Source organism: Falco cherrug, chromosome 1 (assembly GCF_023634085.1).
Source record: "Falco cherrug isolate bFalChe1 chromosome 1, bFalChe1.pri, whole genome shotgun sequence".
Classification (NCBI taxonomy): Eukaryota; Metazoa; Chordata; class Aves; order Falconiformes; family Falconidae; genus Falco; species Falco cherrug.
This window is the reverse complement of record NC_073697.1, coordinates 100,816,616-100,822,337: the sequence shown is the minus strand read 5'-3', so window position 1 is coordinate 100,822,337 and position 5,722 is coordinate 100,816,616. Positions and strand designations below refer to the sequence as shown.

At 53.1% G+C, this 5,722-nt stretch overlaps 1 long non-coding RNA gene across 3 annotated transcripts; it reads right to left on the bottom strand.

The window, feature by feature from the left end:
- Positions 1-2,101: 2,101 nt before the first annotated feature.
- Positions 2,102-5,395, bottom strand: LOC114015968 (uncharacterized). 3 transcript variants are annotated; one of them, XR_008730657.1, is made up of 4 exons: positions 4,857-5,395; positions 3,002-3,153; positions 2,811-2,910; positions 2,102-2,553 (listed from the first exon to the last, which is right to left on the bottom strand). It is a non-coding gene; the product is annotated as an uncharacterized LOC114015968 (long non-coding RNA). The 3 variants fall into 3 exon arrangements; XR_008730656.1 differs by lacking the exon at positions 3,002-3,153; XR_003560185.2 differs by lacking the exon at positions 4,857-5,395 and having other exon boundaries at positions 3,002-3,686.
- Between the last annotated feature and the right edge of the window lie 327 nt (positions 5,396-5,722).

Genomic DNA, 5,722 nt, shown 5'->3' with positions numbered 1-5,722 from the left:
AAATCCCAAAAGCTGTCTTTCAAGTGGTTTCCATTTGACTCCAAAAGATACAAAATCTCCTTTTAATTAGTGTAAGGCTTAATGGAAAAGGTTGGTAAAGCTACCTATAATAAAATGGAATGCTTTTTTCATTACTTACCATTTCTACAAAGGTTCGCCTTAAGAGTATTAAACACTGTCCTGTTTGACCTGCTAGTTAAATACCAACTCTACAGAGCAAAAGCAATTGGCACCTCATCTTTTGCATTCACTATATTCAGCTCTACTAGATTTGGAAGGTTTTTCATACTAATTTTTAGGCCTTTCAGAGGACTGGGATTATACCGAAGGGCTTTTTTGCCTGTAATGCCTAATGCATTACATTAAATGGTATAGATTTTTATTTTAGGGAGGATGAATTCACAGTTTTGTAATCAATGCCATATGCTGGGATTTTCCAGTCTACTTTGCTGTTTATGATACCATCTCTCTTACAGATAGAGGTTCAGAACAAGTTTAAGGAACAGGGCAGCAATTATCAAGTGTGTAAGCAAAGGAAGAAGAGGTGACCTAGACGCTGACTCCTATTTCAGCCACATATATCCTGAAAGGCCTGAGGAATTGTTATGAAGTCTAAGCTTCTCAATTCCCTGTGTTTAGCAGAAGGATCATAATTCCCTGGCCTTGTAGGGTATTATGTAACTGTAATGAAATTCACTGTGATGAGGCACATCTGAAAAATATGTATTTGATGACCTAAGTACGTAGGTGCTAGTGAAAGTCAATTCTCACAAATGTTAAACAGTTTCTGAGAATACATGAAGATCTGGCAGAATTTCTAGAGACTTTTTGAAGCTTTCAACTACTTTCCCATTAGGATTTCCAAAGGAGTTCAACTGAGAATCAAAAGCTTTGCAGAAAAACGTAACAAAAATGAGAACACAAGAATGATGTGCTGCTGCTCTGCCTCCACTGGCTGGCACCTCAATGAACTAAAATTGGGAACATCAGGTCTCAAGCTGTGCCCTGATTCTGCCCAGTCACTGAACTGCTTCTGCACCTGCCTGCATCCCAGCAAAAAGGTTAACGAAACCAAGAAAATGGAGCCTAAGAAAATAATTATGATGTGCTTGAGGAAATATGGAAATAACCATGAGCTGCTGCACGTAACAGACTTTTTGAAATCAAATTATTTGTATTCAAATATGTGCAAAATCAATGATCATTTTTGGTTTTGATCAGCTCAGCCTGTTCTTTGGGGAAATCAATTTGATGCTCTGGGTGTAAACATTCTTTCAAAATGCTTACCATAAAGCAATGTTTTCCTTCTGCTCTCCTTGGCACCAGAGCAATTTTGAAAGCATTCCCATTGATAACACAAACAAAACAGACAGACCACTTCATCAGAAGGATCAGAAATTGCAATCAGAGAAGTAACACTTAAAATACAATTTAATCTACATTCAACTCGCCACCTGGTCTTTTCCAGGCCATGTGTGGGTGGTCTGCAGAGACTTTAAGAAGGAACAGATATATTTATGACTGCTAAAGACTACAGGTAGCTTTAGATAAAAGGTGGTTTGCTAAGCTACTGACCTAGACCAAAGTGAACGCAAAGATCAGTGCCAGAAGCTCATTTACAATGAACTGATTTACAGGTGTTGTATAGAGAGAGTTAACAGGAATGCCTTTGATTGTAACAGAAATAGGACTGCTTAAAATAATGTGTTGTTTCTGTGTGTAACTCTGAGATGAACCGACAGTCATTTGAAGTCCACACTGCTAACTCATCGTTGCTTGTTACCATGTTAAAAGCCTAGAAAGGTGAAGGAAGCAGGGATGGGATACCTGCCACCTCATTCAGACTCTAGGCACCACACAAATAATCATTTCATGCCTCTGTTACAAATGCCAGCTTCTTAAGGAAGGGCATGGTTGTTTCTCATCCAGCCCAAGGTGCTGGGGTGATTTAGCATCAAAGACATTTCATGAACTAGTGCCAGCCAGCGCATCGTGGTTTAACCCCAGCCAGCAACTAAGCCCCACACAATTGTTTGCTCACTACCCTCCCAGTGGGATGGGAGAGAGAGCTGGAAGAGTAAAAGTGAGAAAACTGGTGGGCTGAGATAAAGACAGTTTAATAGGTAAAGCAGAAGCCGCACACACAAGCAAAACAAAACAAGGAATCCATTCGCTACTTCCCATCAGCAGGCAGGCATTCAGCCATCTCCACGAAAGCAGGGCTCCATCATGCAAACACACAGTTGCTGTGGAACTGATATTCTTATCTTTCATATATGTAATTTCTTGGCTGTAACATTACATCAGTGCTTACTGCAAAACTGCTGACATGCCTTGAGCTGTCACAGCAGCATGAGGAAGGCAGTGACAGTTGCTGCGTGCAACAGTATGTGCTAGTCAGGGCTTTTAAAAACTGTAATTCACCTCTGCCTATGAAATCAAACAAAGCTTGCATATTTGCTGCAGCACCTTTACTTGTTCACACGAGATTTTCAAAGTTAGCGTGAATCCCAGGGGCATGCTTCTGCTCTCCACTTTTTGGGATTTCTTCATCTAGAGAGTGCAAACAGTATGGAGTTATCAGCAGGACTGAAAAAGCCAAGATGAGTTTGGTGTTAAATAGCAGGATGGGGGACACGCGATGTGGCAGGCTGACCCTGGCTGGCCACAGCCTGACTGCACAGCAGGGCCAGCCCTGAGACATCCCTCATCAGTGACTGGATTGCTCTCCAGTGGGAGTGGAGATGTCTCTACAACCTCTTAATAAAAGCACAGCTGTGCTGAAACAAGTCAACACTTAATGTACTCACCCGTCCACCTCCCAAATGAAGGTGTATAGGCAACATGTTTCTCTGGAAATGATGTGCTCAGGGCATCAGGTTTTCTTATCCCATCCTTTCATGGCATCACCTTTAAAAACCACCAAGAAAAGGTCAGTTGTGTTGTTGGCTTGGGAGATTCCCGTGCCTGCGGGAAGTCAGGAGTTCACAGTAGTAAGTACCTCTTTGGACACAGACTTTCCTGACATGTCCCCCGCCTTCAGACATCTCCCAGGACCCCGAGCAGCATGTACAGGTGCAGGGAGGAAAAGAATGCCAGGGAACAGACCAGAGACACTGGGGGGAGGCAGCGGGTAGAAAAAAAGAAGAAAACCTAAAAAGAGACAGATACAGATGAGAACAGAGATGTAAAGGGAAAACCAGCCCTGGGCTGCAAGACAGAGACGGAAGATGAAGAAAAGAGAAGTAGAGGGAGTAGGACAAAAGCAGAGAGAGTAAAAGAGAAGGGAACAGCAGAATGAGAGATAAAGGCAGAAGGGAAGAGGGAGCAGGACAGAAGAATAGGATGGAGAGCTAGGGAATCAAAACATGATGGGTTTGCATGGCAAGGTTTGGGGAGGAGGAGGAAGAGGAGGAGAAAGAAGAAGAAATGACGTGTGATCAACTGACAGCAGCTGTCGTTCCCCATCCCCTGCGGGGAAGAGATAGGGAAATCGGGAGTAAAGTTAAGCCCAGTAGAAGTGGGGGCTGGAGGGAAGGTGTTTTGAAGATTTGCTTTTCCTGCTCATTCTCCTGCTCTGACTTGACTGCTAATCAATCGCACTGATTTCCCCAGGTTAAATCTGTTTTGCCCACGGAGGTAATAGCGAAGTGACCTCCCCATCCTTGTGCCGACTCGTGAGCTTTTTGTTACAGGGGGGGGAGCGGTAAGAGCAGCTTCGGTCCAGTCCGGATCCCCCGCCCCCCCCCCCCCCACAAAATCACAGCAGCACAGGGAAGGGAAGGCGGGGCAGAGGAGGGGCAGGGGGGGCCTGGGACACACAAGAGGGGAGACAGGGTCCCACGGACCAGGACTCACCACAGCTCTCGCTTTTGGTACCGCTGTGAAAATGTTCAGACGCGTCTTTCCCCCTCTCTCCTCCCTCCCTCCCGCAGAACGCCGGCCGCTCGGCTCCCCCACCCCGGTAACCCCCGGGTGTCTCACAGCTCTTCCTCGCAAGACGCGGCCTCCCGGACACGGCGCGTCGCTCCCTCGCGCACCGGGGGCCGCCCCACCCCGCGGGTGACACACGGACCCCGCTGTGCACGCTGGCACCCGGCTGCTGCGGGCTGCGGGGCTGGTCCCCCCCCACCGCAGGGCTAGGCCCTCTGTGTCCGCAGCAGGAGGCAGCTGCTGGCCGCCCGCCCTCGGGTTCCTTCTCCTTCGCCTCTCCCCGGCCGGCCCAGCTCCTGCCCACACCGGGCCGTGCCCCCCGGTCCCCTCCCGCACCCGCGCCGCGTGGGGCGAGGCCGGGCAGGGACAACCCCCGCCAGCCCGAGGCGGCGCGGCCCCGGCAGAGGGACAGAAGCACAAGTGACCGTGACCGGCGCCGCTCGGCCCTGCCCGGAGCCGCTCCTGCCGCAGGCCCTTCCGAGCGGCAGCGGGGGTCCGGCTGGCAGCGGGGGTCCGGCTGCCGCCGCCACGGCAGCGCCGGGGGCACCTGGGGCTGGGGCCCGGCTGCGGGGGCGATGCGGCTGCGGGGGCGATGCTGCAGCAGGGGCGATGCTGCAGCAGGGGCGATGCTGCAGCGGGGGCGATGCTGCAGCGGGGGCGATGCTGCAGCGGGGGCAGCGGCACGGGGCGAGCGGGGCCGCGGCAGACTCGAAGGGTCTGGCGAGCTGGCGAGGCGCCGGCGCCCGGGAGGCGGCCTCCTGCTTCCCCGCCTCCCTCCCCTCAACCCCCGGACCCTCCGGGGCCGCCCGCACCCAGCGCGCCGCCATGCTGCTCCTGCACCGCGCACGCCGCGGGCCCAGCAGTTCTGCGCGCCGAGCGCCAGTCGGCACCGTGCTCGGGGGGCGGCTGCGGCGGCTCCTCACTGGGCGGCAGCGACGGTACCGCAGTGCCGGTGCTGCGGGGCGGCAGCGGGGAGCCGGGCGGCGCCCGAGCTGCAGCACCGGCTACCTGCCGCTGGCGTTGTCACTAAGAGTGCGACCGTCGGAGACCTGCCGGCCTATAGAGGGCGACCTCCGGAGGACTATGTTCGGTTCTGCCCGGTCGGTCCGCTCGGCTGAGATCGGCTCTGTTCGGCTCGGTAGGGCTCTGCTCGGTTCGGCTCGGCTGAGATCGGCTCTGCTCTGTTCGGCTCGGCTCGACTGGGCTCGGCTCCTCTGTGGTCGGGTCGGATCGATTCGGCTCGGAACCGTTCGGCTAGGCTCGGCTCGTTCGGCTCCGCTCGGCTGAGATCGTTTGTGAGCGACTCTCTTCGGCTCGGCGGCAATCCACTCGTTTCGGCTGGGATCGGATCGGCTCCTTTCGGTTCGGATCGGTCGAGATCGATTCTATTCGGTGTGGCTCGATACTGTTCGACTGAGATCGGCTCTGCTCAGCTCCGTTCGACGCGGCTGGGATCGACTTGGCTCGGCTCCGTTCGACTCGGCTGAGATCGGCTCTGTTCGGCATAGCTCGGCTCCGTTCAGTAGGTCTCGGCCCGGCTCGCCTCGGCCGGGATCGGATCGTCCCCTTTCGGATCGGGTCCTACCGATTCTGTTCGGTTCTGCTCGTTTCGCTTCGGTTCGTATCCGATCGGCTTGGATCGGCTCGGATGAGATCGCCTCAGTTCGCTTTGGCTCGTTCGGCTCCCCTCGGCTCAGACCGTTTCTGTTCGGCTCGGCTGAAATGGCTTCGGTTGGAGTCGCTTCTGCTCGGCTCGGCTGGGATCTGTTGTCTACGGCTCGGCCGGGCC